The following is a 15,463-nucleotide window of genomic DNA, read 5'->3' on the forward strand; positions in this document are numbered from 1 at the left end:
CGGTAGATAAGTTTGCATTGAATTTAAATCTTAATATCAGTTATCTCAGAGTTACTTACTTCCAGTGTCCTGGTGCTTGAACAAAGAACGACTCTCCTCTTTTAAGTAATGACCCACATCTGTTTTGTCTTGTACTTATATTTGACCGACTTTACATAATTGTTAAAGTGAGCGACCTTCTCATAGCAAATCATTTTTTTTTTATTTCGACAAAATAAAATATTCCGGCCTGGCTTTGGTCATTGACATGCAATATCTTTTTTTCTTTTTTTCATATCAAGAAAATTTAAAGGGAAAATCCAGTCAAAATACAAGTTAGTTTGATAAAAAAAGTAAAATATTACGAGTTCAGCGATATAAATCTCATCAAAATCCGATGAAAAATAAGGATGTCATGACATTTCGAAGTTTCGCTACTTTGAGGGCAAACAGTTCTTGAACAGTCAATATAAATATGCATATGGCAAAGTGAGCATGGCATTCCCTCACAACTTACCATTTAGTTTGTACATAAAATTGTGACATTTCCAGTTTTTCATTCAAGCGCAGTTATGCCCGAGACTCAAATCCTCATATATCTAACTAATCACTATTGTGAAGTTATTCAACCAGGAACAATGTTATGTTTCAGACTTCAACACTTTATCACTAGAGTGATAGAGTGCAGAAATATGACAGAATGGATCTGCTTTGATCGTAATCTCATGTGTGTGAATGAAAGTATGAATAGAGTTTCAATGCAAAACAGAATTGTGATTATGGCTTAAGGGATTACTCCAATAATCAACGACTTTGGCATTCAAATTCAGCAGTACGGCCGAGCTATAATTATAGTCTCATCGATCAGACCCAGCGGCATCACGATGGCAAACGGAGACTGCATGGCTATAAAACCACACCGACCAGATAAGTGAGTGGTTCACAACATACAAGCTTGCTTTTTAGTGGACCTCTCAATTCTTTGTTTTTTTTTTCTCAACTGAAGCATAACTTTGTACTTTTTTGTCAGTATGCATTCTTTTGTTTATCTGTATCATTCATCTTTTGCAAAGTCGAATGTTCATGTTTATGATGCTTTTCCAGATTTATTATATGTTAAGCTTTGTTGAAAAAAGGAATGAAAATAAATGATTGAATTGAACTTAATTGAATTGAATTGAATTGAATTAGATAATGATACCAAGGTGATGATTATGGCAAGGGTCTGAACGGTATATTGGAAAGAATCAGGTCGCATTCCCTGAATCAGTGGTATTTAAACTAGCGAGGAAAGCGCTAAAAAGTCCGCTCTCAATTTTTTTTTTTTTTTTTAATTTGCATAAAAGATGAATACCTCCCTGGTTCACTCAACAAATCATTTTGGGTAAACTTGCTGTAGACCGAATGATGTAAAGCTACACGTGTCGTGTGCTAAGGTATACGGGATGCCTTTGAATGGTTCTACAGATACATGGCGCTATATGTGTTTCATATCATCATCATCATCATCATGCGCAGGCATATAGGTTTAATTGCCTGAAATCCTTATATTTGACAAATTTTTGAAGTGGATGGTGATCATCTTGTGTGACATCTAGGACCAGTAGAGAGCTCAAAAATAATAATACGAAAAGAAGTATGTAAAAGAAAACAAAACCGCTTCACACGACCAACAGTACACGTAGTGGGACTTTGTAAGTGTTTAGTTTTCAAAGGTTGTTACCAGCAGGGTTACGTGCTGCCTACTAAAAAGTGCTCAAAGGTATGGGTGAAAGACTAAGTGACGTTTGCTGTAATGACATCACAAACGCTGTCTGCTCTGAATAAAAGCTCAACCAACCCAATCAAAAAGAATTGTGAAAGAGAGAGAGACAGAGAGAGAGAGAGAGAGAGAACGGTACCGGTAAACCTGTGTTGATACAAGCCATTTACACGTTTCCGAGGATATCCGTCGCCTACTCCGTCAAAAGATTGCAATGCCGTCCAGGCGACGAGTTGGAATGAAAGCAATCACACCCTGCATACATCGAGAGCAGTAAGTCCATCTTTTTTTCTTTCAAGCTTTTCTTTCGAATTTATTCTCTACTTAAATCCATCTAATATGGTTTGTTTTATTTCACTGAATATTGTGTTCTGATTGTTACTGCATGAACACTTTGGTGTATGTTATATGACCAAGGAGATTATATGTGATTGACTTATTTTCTATTTATCATTGTTATTAAGGTAGGGTGATTTTTATTAGACGTGTACTCAATATTTCGACGCCTTCCTCGTGGCAATGATATATATGGGTCAGAATTTTGAACGATGTACAATTGAGCCGAAACTGCACCGATTTTAAAAAGTAGGAATTACTAAAGATCATAATCTTACCTGAAAGAGTATAATTCAAACATTTTGTGAACCAAATTGCACTAATATATTCTCAGAGGAACGCGTGATTATTCATTCAGCAAAACTACTATCTATAAGTCTTTGATGCATAATTTGCTTACAAAGAACACAGTCATGGCTACATTTGACAAACAGTTGACAAAGAAAAACAAAAACAAAAAACATGTTCCGTTTGTATACTCAAAAGATATACACGGGGAGCATCTGTCACCAAAAACTGACACTGTTTCATTTTCTTCTGCTATGTTATCAATGGACATCTTCTACGAGCGCTCATTCCGTGAGCAAAACGCATTATTCTTTTATTACAGTCAAATCGAATGCTGAATGTTATTAACTTTTGGTCATGAGGTACTCAGTGATTCAGTAATATAGTAAAATTACCTTTGGTGCAATGATATAGTTGTGATTACCATATGCATTTCTTTTCTCTTTTTTTTCTCTTTTTTTTTTTGCGTACCGAACGTCCGTGAGGGAAACTTTGAGAACCTTTGAGGGGGGATAGATAGTAAGCTGGATATCATGCTACTTTCTTTTGAACATGATATTCTTTTCAACCAGAAGTGAGTGGACATGTTCTTCACTCTATATTCATTTGCAGTATCTATTTCAACGCCGCGGCACTCGATATTTTGAATAAATCATTCATGAGCACGAGGATTTTGTAATGAAAGGTCTTGTCATGGTAAGTGCGTTAATTCATCTCTACCTCTTTGTCTCCATGCCACGTAATTATCTTCTGTTTCTCTCTCCCCTTCTCTCTCCCTCTCTTTTCCTTTTTTTTTCTACTGCATGACAGTGACCTTATTTGAGTGTATACACTGTGATGCAATTTATTCATTCAACTTTTGTAAAATATTATCTTTTTCTCCACGAAATAGATTGAATGTTTGAAGGAATGAAATAATTTGTTATGTTATATATATATATATATATATATATATATATATATATATGAAGGGTTTGTTTGCAAAAACCGATAAGTCCATTTTTGAAGATTTTGAAGAACGATCTCTGTCATAAAGTACAAAATAATACCTTTTAAATGATATATTGGTCACTACATATAAAGGTATATTTTTGAAGTTATGGTCAAAAGAAGAAAAATTTTCTTATTATTCTCTGTATTTTTCTTGACCTTTAATCGCAAATATCTCCATTTGGCCAATATGGACTTATCGGTTTTTGCAAACAAACTCTTCATATATATATATATATATATATATATATATATATGTATATATGAAGTGTTTGTTCGCAAAAACCAATAAGTCCATTTTTGAAGATTTTGAAGTACGGTCTGTGTCATAAAGTACAAAATACTACATTTTAAATGATATATTGGTCACTTCGTATAAAGGTACATTTCTGAAGTTATGGTCAAAAGAAGCAAAAATTTTCTTATTATTCTCTTTATTTTTCTTGACTTTTAATCGCAAATATCTCCATTTGGCAAATATCGACTAATCGGTTTTTGCGAACAAACTCATATTTACATACTTCATATATATATATATTATATATATATTGAAGTAATTTCCATTTATATGAAAACATCCTCTGTATATATAATATATAATTATATATACATACCTATATATATATATATATATATATATATATATATATATATATATGAAGAGTTTGTTTGCAAAAACCGATAAGTCCATATTTGCCAAATGGAGATATTTGCGATTTAAGGTCAAGAAAAATAAACAGAATAATAAGAGAATTTTTGCTTCTTTTGACCATAACTTCAAAAATGTACATTTATATGAAGTGACCAATATATCATTTAAAAGGTATTATTTTGTACTTTATGACAGAAACCATACTTCAAAATCTTCAAAAATGGACTTATCGGTTTTTGCAAACAAACTCTTTATATATATATATATATATATATATATATGATAAATATAATATATATGTATATTGCCTATGTCTATATCATCTTATAATCTTTTCATGATTAAGTGTGTTTGTGTGTTTTATGTATCATAGAAAGATATAAACGATTAAACAATAAGCGATTTTCTTGCACGGTTGATGAATATACATGTATGAATGGGGGAGGGGGACCCTAGGAGAATTAGCAAAAGAGAATTAAAACCACAAAAAAGAACTTCATTCGTCATTTTGAAACGCTGATCAATGCACTTCAACGTAATTTAATTTTGCTGGTTGAAGTTTTCGAATGAAAATTGTATTAAGTGTGATGATTGCCACAGTGCCATTGATTTCCGTCTGAATTTATAAGGGTATCATGTTGAAAAAAAAGTGCCCTGAAATCCATCACAGTGACAGAGATACGTTTCCCGCCGTGGACACACAATTCAATGACGCTTCTCATTTATTGATTAATGACGTTGGCCGTGACTTTATGTAACATGTTGAAAAAAAAAAAGTGCCCTGAAATCCATCACAGTGACAGATATACGTTTCCCGCCGTGGTTCAATGACGCTTCTCATTTGTTGATTAATGACGTTGGCCGTGACTTTATGTAAGGAGGAGAAAAATACTCACGGTGCAGGCAGATAAAATGTATTTGCATTTCACAACGTCTTCCATAGATAATGACGTTGATTTGTCACAGACAATGTGAGGAACAGAACAAATGTGCCAGTAATATGATTATGAGACAAAAAAAAAAATATATGTTGAGGCCATCAGAAGAAATTGCTTAAACATTAACTTTTGATCTTGACAGTTGTACATGTATAAAGAAAGAAACAATAATACATATTGACAATCATTACAAATCAAACCACCTACGACGCAATATCAGTTTACCTGTGCCTCAATGGCGCCACTTAAAATCCAGGAAACATAAAAGCGATTATGCCAGTTGACATAGCTCCATTTTTTTTTTTTTTCGGAGTAGACTGGGCGCATAGGTCGATGACAGCGTTTTGTGCTTAAACATGTTTAATGTGGCATAAAGTGGGTGAACCGATGAGCACTAAACCATTTCCATACATACAGGTCATCCCCGGAATATGACTGTTTTGCTTCTAGCTGTTAAAATTGAATATCTTACAGACGAAGCTCCATGTCTCTAATCAAACGCAAGAATAAACAAACACAAAAACAAATTCACATATTTGTGTGTGTTTGTTTGTGTGAAAGTGTTTGTGTTTTGTGTTTGTGTGTGTTTTGTGTTTGTGTGCGTATGTCTACATGTGGTAACATCTTTGTTGTTGTCTTTTGTTTGTTTGTGCGTTTGTTTGTTATTGCTTAAACTACGTTACAATTTTAAACAGCAACAGAGACTATAAAACGAAGTGAAGCTCTGTTGATATTAACATTTTGTTTCTCTCTTCCAGTTGTCCACGATTAACGGAGCTATTTCCTGCATTGCAGTTTCTCTCTGGCTTTTAAGTGGTAATGTCATAACATATCGCGTTTATACCAAACACAAAAATCAATGTATGATTTTCGATCAAAGACTTTTTCAAACCGTTTATTGTTTTTTTTTTTTTTTTGCGAGTTATATAGCCCAAACATCACCATTCGTGTAAATGGGGGTACTTTTACGGGTGCAACTTCCCACCCTTCAGAACAGAAAGGTGCAAAGTTGCACCTTTCATGGTGCTCATCTTGTGTCACTGGGTCTGGAAGGTGCAAAGTTGAACCCGTACAGGCCTGGTGCTCCCAGTGTGACATTGCTAAAATGCAAACATGTATGTCATACGTTATGATTTCATATCAAAATTGTACTGATAATAATTGTTTTTATGATTTGCGATTATATTTCTGTTTTATGTTTGTAAGACTAGAAGCAGAAGAAATTTCCAAATAGAAAATTGATGAAGAAAAAAAAACACTACAAAAATTATTGCTAAAGAAAAAAAAAAACACTACAAAAATTATTACTCGCAATGTTTTAAAAATTGTTGTCTGGGTACATTTTAAGTCCTTAAAAAAAAGTGTTGTGAAGCATGAAATGAAGCAACTCAAATCCATGTTAAATGCACTAAAAAAGTTCACTGTAATCAATATAATTGCTTTGATTAATTAGGACTACATGTTTTAAGATCACCTAACACTTGCCCTGTAGGTGTTACTAAATCAGTCTTTATACACAAATGATACTATTATTGTATATTTTCGATGAGTAATTGCACTTTGATAATTCACAGTATTAACGTCAATTAAGCGTTGAAGACGACTCTAATCAGTTCTCTTATTTTTTTTTAACATTGCATAGCAATGGCTTCAAACACGACGCCGTTCTCAGTTGCAGAAAACACCACTCCACAACAACAACGTTTCCATGGCAACAGAACCTCAAAGGTCGCGTGTCCGAATCCGTGCGTGAGGTTCATCAGCCGTCACGGGGAGCCCGTAGAATCAGTTCCTCGCAAGGTCACCCTGCCATTCCACATTGCCGGCTTTTCCAGGCATGAGGTGTGCCTGCCTCCGTTTGTTAATGGTGAGGAGAATGGGTTGATTGAATTCAATGATTGCACCCTTACCTTATGAAATTCCTGCTGCGTACATAAGGTCAAAACTGCATCACAGCGAGCACTCGACTACAACATAAAAGATGGCCGTTAGGGACAGGCAGAAACTACTAAACGGACTGATGGCAGATTAGATTTTATCACGTGTTACCCATGTGATGACCCCTTGTTCATGTGCCAGTGCAACCGCCATAGGATGCTTATCAATATTTTTGAATAGCATAAAAAAATAATAAATTGACGGAACGAAACAGCAATTCGGTTCATTAGTGTGCAGATTTACAATCATTCAAGTCAAAATGCCACTGTAATATACACATTCTGCTAAAATAGACAGTTTTTTTTTCTTTGTTGTCAATTTTCTTTTACAAACTCTAATGCGATCATGACACGTATTGTTTCCTGTGGAAATGCACATTCTTTTTTTTTTTCAGCGTTCAAAATTTTTACCTATTCTAAAGAATTTTGTTTTTCCTTTCGACAAACCTACAAAGTCTCTTTTTCTTCTTTCAGTCTATTTTTCTGTCCCATGAGGTGGAATCGTGCAACTTAGTGAACAAATTTTCCTAAGCCTGAATGTACTTCTCGAGATTTTAGTCACAGCCAATATCTGGAGTTCCATAAACATTACAGTCAAGTACATTTAAGATTTGCAGTGGTTGACGTCAGGGACTACATGGGGAAAAATGTGAAATTTTCCATGTGGTCTTGAGGTGGTATCCGGAATTTACACAACAAAATCGACAAAAAATCAGGGCCCTGTTTTATGAAAAGTTATAATTGATTATTCGTTTTCTATGATAAGTCTATGGCAGCCTGCGTGCCAAGGAAATTAATGATTGATTATATCTTTTCATAAAACAGGGCCCAGCAGGCATAAATGAGAAATTCATAACACATTTATAATGAAAAATGAGAAGGGAAGAGGTCGACGTGGAGGGAAAATTGGACCGAACACCGTTCGCACAATTAAGGAATTAAAACTGGCATATGGAATAATAAAACTTGTTCCACAAAAGGTCAATGCCACGTGATTTGCTAATTTTAATTCATAAGGGAAAAAAGATTTGGATATTACTTCCACAATAGAAACATGGCCTTGACGGAAGCATCGCTTCGTGGCGGAAAAACTGTTTGATAAAAACAGCACGGCTCAGGAAACTAATCTACCAAATTAGACTAAGATTTGCGGTCTCTACGCTTCTCAAGGTGAAGCCAAATCGAAAATGTATGAACCTATTCTGTGCCAAAGCGTCAAATGTGTACACAATTCACACGCGAACCTACAGATAGGACCTGGTAATGGATGTAACATGCTGACAGTAACACAGAATGCAAATAATGTATAAGCTAATATTATCGCCGATTTCGTTACAATGGTCCTGAAGCCTGAATCCATATCACCTGACCGAAGCATTAAGATATCTTTAACAAGAAAAGCCAGTTCGCAGTTGCACATTGCTCATTAGCAGAAAAAGATTCATTTGTTCGTAACCGTTTTCTAATAGAATTGTATATTATGTTTTTTTTTTCATCGTCATTATTGTCTCATTTATTTTCATGTGCATATGCGTTGTGTAATGATTTCTGCACTTCATAACTAATTTTTTCCTACTGCGCTTGAGCACGTTAGTTATGTGGAATTGGCGCATTATAAGTACCCTGTATTATTATTATTATTATTATTATTATTATTATTATTGTTATTATTATCTTTATTATCTTTATTATCATCATTATTGTTATTATTATTATTATTATCTTTATCATCATCATTATCATCATTATTATTATTATCATTATAGTTTTTTAAAAAGTTCGTTAGTACCAACAGGCATGGTTGTTTTTAACTTAACCGGGATAACATCTGTGATATAGTGGTTATTCATGTAATTCTTATAAATGCTTCTTGAAAACACATCTACATGACATCAAATGAGGTATTGGGCAAGATCAACGGGAAGAGTTTGTTGTAGAGGGGGAGAGAAGAAAACACGCAGGAATCTAGCATCTTTAACGGAAGTGTTTATTAGTAAATAATGGTAGCATCAGAGAAACAAGTAAACAAACAAAAACAATATTCTATTCTCTCTCATCACAAACACTGCAAAAACATCGGCGTTACATTTGACACCATGGGTGTTAAATCTAACACTGGTCTAGTGTCAATAGAGGACCACATCGACAGGTGTAGAATGTGATGTGGCGTTGAAAAGACTAAGTGTTCACCTGTCACTTTGTGGTGCTAATTTGGCACTGTAGCTGGTGATATCTATAACACTGCGCTGGTGTTAATTCAACAATGACATTGCATGGTCATCATTTGATATTGCTGGTGTTAATGTCAATGTTATAACACCTGCCAAGTGTCAATAGGAGATCATACCACCTGGTGTTACTGTGGTGTAAAAGTGTTCACACCTTTTTATTCTTTTTTTAATCAAGTACTTTATACCAGGAAGCTCTGGATCGTCTTTTTGAAGTTAAAAATCAACAAGAAGAAACCACAGTAAGTGTGTGTAAGTAACTTTTCGAAAACAGTTTTTTTTTTTTGAGGTAACACACAGAGATGTTCACCTCACACTACAAATGCGCACAGAAAATTTAACACCAACTCTGTATTTCATATTTAACACCAGTCTTTTTGCAGTGTAGCTATAGATTCTCCTCTCATTGTATATGGACGCCTCGTGCTAACACATCGTAGACTGTCGTAAACAGGGAAGAAATCATAGTCGATTCATTCTTCATGTGACACTTTCCTTATATTTTTAACCCTACCCTTCAATTAACATCGAAACGATCCACTTGCCTTTTCTTCCATCAGCCTGCGGATTCCGTGCGTGCACTGAAGATGGTTAAAAGCGAGTAATTTCCATAATCGATCGCACGGTATAGGGTGTCCTTTATAGAACGCCATTTTAATTTTTGATGTCGACGTCTCAGGTATCATGGTGGTAATGGGGCACTCATGTTGATTAAATGCAGCACACAGCTATATCATTTCAACACATAGTAAACACGTATAAAACGGAAGAACACACGGACAGGTTTGCAAATTGTATCACGGGAACACACCTGACGGTTTTCTGTCTGATCGCAAATGTAAAGCATGTAGGTCTATCTATTACATTATACGGAGTGGATTGCATATGTCTTTAAACATTATGTTTTACATTGTTGATGTGGAAGTCCTTGTACATTATGATGAGGAAAAGGGTTCTAATGGGTTCCATGCAGGCCTATGTGAAACACAAAATCAATACGTCAAAGACCCTGCCTGGGAAGGCTTAAACAGGTATTGTCTTGTATGAAACATTGCGATTTCGTTTCCTTCGTAAACATATATAGAGAAGCATTTTTTTTTTTTTTTACGTGTACAATTTCAAAATTACTCAAAAAAAGAAAGCTGTAGCCTACGTACTGACATTCGATGCCCTTCAACATAAAAGCAAGAGTCGATTCGTCTGTATCATTAGGAGAACACATCACTAACATCATGAACGTTTAGACCCTATAAAGGAAGAAATGAGCAATCTCTTGCGAAGTAACAAATCTTTCAAAATTTGGTTTCGCCGTCGCTAAATAAGAACACTATGGGGCGCCAAGTGTTGCGCGGGCTATTTCGTTATCATTTCGTAACGAAATAAAAATTTCGTCGACGGAACCAATTTTAAGTTCCCTATATTTCTCATCAGAAATTGATATTTCGTATACGACATGACTGATTTCGTAGCGAAAAAGATCAGTATATTCGATACTTGGCGCCCAATAAACACACAGCTTATGGTTTCAAAGTATTGGTCAAGGACACAATAGACAATCATTCAATCGCGGACGACACACCATGCCTTGCATTCATGATTTTCTCATAAAGAATATACACATTCTTTCTACTTGCTTCGGACTTGTGTTGAGGGTAGCTACATCATTCACCCTGCCATAATATCTGGTAAGCAAGGTTCTCTCTCCATTATACAAAAACAGAAAAGAAGATTGAAAATATGTTGAATATCCCTTGTGCTCTTTTTATATCGTTTAAGTACTGTGACGTCACGAAATTCTTTTGGTATTATTTATTTTTATAAAGTAATAATGGAGTATCGAGTAACCACTTTCTATCTACGACCTCTTAACAGATTGTTCGACATTTCTCGAAATCAACCAGTGTGTTCTAGTTGGTTTGTCTGCATTCATTCGATCATTACTGGGGTTAATTTCCCTTTTGAAAAAGGTAAACAAAATTATTCTTCATCCTCAGGTGATAGACTATCGCTCTTCAACTTAAATGTGACTACTGCAACAGGCGATCAGGGAACAGCTATGACAGAACCGCCCATATCTCAACCTTTCCAAGAAGAAGAAGAACAGTATACACAGACCGTCACAGGAACTCGTTTAGGTATGAAGATGGTAATATCAACCGATACGGTTGTGGTAATTACCGGTGGTGGAATATCCAGGGGATGTAGGCGCCCTTCATTTTTTTTTCTAGAATAAGAGCAATTAAAAAAAAAAAATGCTTGTCAGCTGATGAGAAGCCGATTATTCTTCCCACCCCCCCCCCCCTCCCTTACGGGCACTGCTGGATTCGTCCCTGAGTTGTGTCATATTATTGAAAGATGTACACGGAATAGTGGATCCGAACTCGACCATGACAATTTATTTTATTGTGTAGCCAACCTTGACCCGAGGGCATAGTGTATACACTCTCTCAACTTGCTTGCTTGCAACGTTGACCAATTAGTGAAAGAAAACAGCAGCAGCGTCAACAACAAAGTAACAGCACCAAACAAACTATGATTCCTACGCTGGTTAGGAGTATGACATTAACGGTTAAACGGTTAAACTGCTGCTCTTGTTGATCTACAGTAAGAATGAAAATGAAATCATGCTGTTAAGCATTGTACACGTCACAGGAGTACTTCCGGGTTAAAAAAAAAGTGTGGGGGCCCAAAGTGATGACACCTTATACATTCCTTTGTATGGTGCACAAAAAGTGTGGGGGCCCGAGCCCCCACGGCCCTCATGGCTCCCACGGTTCCGCCGGCCATGGGAGTATCCCTTGCTCCATGAGTATGCCCTACCAATACAACAGCATCAAATCAAATGACATCGGTCTATCTAGGTGTTATATGATGTGCTTTGAGTGTCGATTTGGCACAGAAAACCCTAAAGCGCTGTTTACACTGCTAAAAGTCGCTTCATAGGGGTATTTCAATTACTTCAAGAAAAACATTATGCCACCAAAAATTCTAAGATTCTGTTTTGTTTCAATGTTTTGAGCACTGTCCGATGTCCGACTCCACGATGCTCTCACTGTAGTATCTACATGCGTCGATAATCATGGCCTTGCTTTAAAAGCGAGGTGCGCCGATGTGGACGTGATGTGAACGTATCTTTGCAGTGATGTTCAAGCGGAACATGACTTACTTTTAAGGCCGTATCACACCTTTCCGGGCAAGCTACGCGGGCTTGTTGCGAGGAGGGATTTTCCAGCATGCAGGAGAATTTTCCTCGGATAGGACATAAAATGGAGGTTCCGTGTATGAGAGAGCAACAACTCATGTACGTAAAAGATCCCGCTTCATTCATTCATCGCAAAGAGCAGGGTGTTTAACCCGGTGAAGTGGTCCCACCTCACATCCAACTGGACCCCATGGAAGACCAGCTTAACGTAGCTGAATATGGGCTATCCAGCCATTTTGTCAGATGGAAAATGAACAAACAAACAAACAAACAAAAGAATGTTTTGCGAGTTTCGCACTTGTTTCTTACCTACTAGACGCGTGCTACAAGCCTTCTACTTAAGTGCACTTGTGTGACCTGCGTGACAGCTTTGAAACCGATCCGTTTTCTGTTATGAGCGACTTATGGTTGCTCAGAAGCACCTGCTTTGAAGTTGCCTGCGAGGTGCTGCCGGTAAGGGTCTCCTACTGGTGCTCTGCGTGTACCTCTGCGAGCGAGCCCCACGAATCACTCGTAACAAGTTCTGCGCACGCTCAAGGCCTTGTCATACCGTATCTGGGGAAGTTTTGCGGCTTGACTTACGGGGAAACAAATTTGCTACCCGGAGCTCTCCGCAGTTGGTGTGCATCTGACAGTACCTATCACGTATCTCGCTTGTAGTTGCCCGGAGAGTCCAAGTTTTGAGCATGACCAAAACTTTTTTTTTTTTCGGTTGAGTCGCGGGGATGCCCGGAGAGGTCCACGCAGAGCGACAGTAGGAGGCCCTTAGCGGGAGCACCTCGCAGGCAACTCCCATGCATCCACGATAATGGCATTGTGTGGGACTTCTGCAATGCTTTCAGAGGAATTCCTTCACTGAGTTGTCAGCCCCCAAGTGACTGGTACACAGGTCACACAGTATGCCCGCAAGTAGAATTTAAGTAGAACGCAGCCAGCAAGTAAGACACATGCGCTGACTCGCCCATACCATTGTCCGCCCTCAGAAATTGTCCGGTATGCTAGAAAATCCCTACAGGCAACAAACCCGCGTAGGTTGCCCGGAATGGTTTGACAGTGCCTAAACATGGTTGTGGGTAAAGAGATTCGCGTACGCACCTCCGGGCGACTACGGGTGAGATACGTGCCAGGTACTGTCATGTGCGGGTCATCTGCGGGGAGCTCCGGGTAGTAAAAACTGTTCTTCGCAAGTCGCACGCAAGGCTTGCCCGGAAAGGTGTGACACGGCCTTAATGAATTGGTTGTGCGCGTGCCCAATATATAACGGTATATACAGCTGTATATGATCATAATGTATACATACATATATATGTGTGTGTACGTATATAATTTTCCCTGTTTTTTTCAATGGAAATGGAAGTAGAATTTAAATTGAAACTGAAATTGAAATTGAAATCCATTGGACTCCAAGGAGCAGCTGGCACCACACCCTTTGTTCAGCAAGGGGAGACTTCTGGAAGCAACGAAGAAACAACACTACCCAGCACACGCCAGACGACATCCCCAACTTCAGAGACCACTCCAAAAGGGTCAAGGGTCGTATCACCTAGCAACCCCTCCAACTCTCTCAGTAAGTAGGCCTATAATTGCTATTTTATTACTCGTTTCTGTGTTTGTCACTCTAAAATCGCACGCGGTAATTTTCTTGGACATACTCCAATACACACCCGCGTACGCACACATACACAAACACACACACACACACACACACAGCACACACAGCACACGCACACACAAAATAAAATTTTCCCTTGTAACAACTTTCATTACCATGGGCATTAAAAAAAAGTATTCTTCCGTTCACAACGGAAACTCAGTCTTTGAGGATTTCAGAATTCAGTAGGTATAAGGGACTAATAAAGCGGTTGGCAATTAATTATACAATTGATAAATGTGAACAGGAGGGGTAACACGCGATTGGAGATGGATTTTTGATTGGAGTTCAGCTTCCGTCTGGGGGGGGGGGGGGAATTTCACATCTCACCATTCTCATTGTGTTGATGTATGAATTGTAATGAAAACTTTTTTTTTTTTTGGTTGGAAAAAGCATGGAAGGACCACAAAAAGTGAATGGTTTATGACTATTGTGTAAGAGAAATTTCGGCCGACGTACTTCATGCGTTGCAAATAAAAATTTTCGCCTAGATGGCATCACGCCCTCTGTCGAACAAGGAGAGACATCTGCGAGTGCAGCTAGGGGCATGTCGTCATCCAACAGCCTCCAGACCACAGTCCATATTTCAGAGAGTACTCTTGGAGCATCAACAGTAGTATCAACTCGCAACACTCCTGACTCTCTCAGTAAGGATCATTGTTATTTTTAATATGTTCGTCGTTCCAGAGAGATATCTAACTCATTGTATTCATTTAATTCATTTCCCCTTTCACAATTGGTTTACAAAATGTGCATTAAAAGACAAAACCAACAAACATACAAACAAGAGTGCATGGTATTATTATGGTAGTGGCGAAATCATGAGAAGCATAAAGTAAATGAAATACGCTTATTGAGAATGATCCCTAAACAAAATTAAATGTCATGATGAATATATTATGTAATTATCTATAATTATTTGTAATTGGATTGAACCAAACCTGAAGACTGAATACAAAATGCGATAAAATTCATGACGACTTGAAATAAAGTCCATAAACGAATACGTGTACATTACAAGAGAAGAGAATAGCACTCCATGTGTAGCTATTCATCAAGTTGTTACTTATTTGTATAAAAGAGATGTTTTTTTATAACTATAATCTCCTGAGTTGAAAAGGTGTTGATTATAACTATAATCTCCTGAATTGTATTGCGGTCTAACTGATCCTGAAAAAAGAAAAAAAATATATATATATAAGAACGATATTCATGCTCTGACTGGATAGACACTTATGTTATGCATAATACGCAGGTACGAGTCGTACACTCAAATGCACACACTTAAGCACATTTTCCCCCTGACTGTAACACGTTTTTTAACGATCTACGTTACACGAGAAAGGTGGATATGGCGACGGCCGTGTCCGCTTTTTCTCATTATTAACGAGTTTTCGCATGCATGACGCACGCCTGGAGTTGAGTATGCCGTGTTCAAAATTTGCTTCTGCGCATGATCAAATCCGAGAAACGTCCCGTCCTGGGGAAAACGAATACGAT

This window comes from Diadema setosum, chromosome 3, assembly GCF_964275005.1.
Source record: "Diadema setosum chromosome 3, eeDiaSeto1, whole genome shotgun sequence".
Lineage (NCBI taxonomy): Eukaryota > Metazoa > Echinodermata > Echinoidea > Diadematoida > Diadematidae > Diadema > Diadema setosum.